Source organism: Brassica oleracea, chromosome C9 (assembly GCF_000695525.1).
Source record: "Brassica oleracea var. oleracea cultivar TO1000 chromosome C9, BOL, whole genome shotgun sequence".
Taxonomy (NCBI): domain Eukaryota; kingdom Viridiplantae; phylum Streptophyta; class Magnoliopsida; order Brassicales; family Brassicaceae; genus Brassica; species Brassica oleracea.
The window spans coordinates 16,664,669-16,665,140 of record NC_027756.1 but is presented as its reverse complement, the minus strand read 5'-3'; positions in this window follow the sequence as shown (position 1 = coordinate 16,665,140).

Here is a 472-nt window from a genome sequence, read left to right as displayed (position 1 = left end):
CGTATCGCAGCCGTAATCAGATTGCTCCGATTGCGGTTGTATCGTTACTTCTTCTTCCTCGTCATCTTGACCTTCTATGAGGTTGACGACGAATGGTGGTCCGATGCTTGGATGTTCGATGAACTCGACCGGAATTACTCTTTTAAGTCCTGGGTCAGAACTTGATGCTAAGGTCGCGAGAGCATCTGCCTGGACGTTTTCGGAATGGGGAATTCGTGTAAGGGCAAAACAGTCAACCTCTTGAGCTAGGGTTTGGACCAGTTTGAGGTACGCGTCCATCCGTTCGTCCTTGGCTTCATACTCTCCGCTGAACTGACTTGCCACTAACTGGGAGTTGCAGTAAGCATGGATGTTTCGTATCTTCAAACCGTGAGCCAAACGCAGCCTTGCGATGAGTGCTTCGTATTCGGCCTCGTTGTTTGAGGCGTGGAATTCCAGCCTGAATGATTGCTCTAAGATCTCGCTCGTCGGA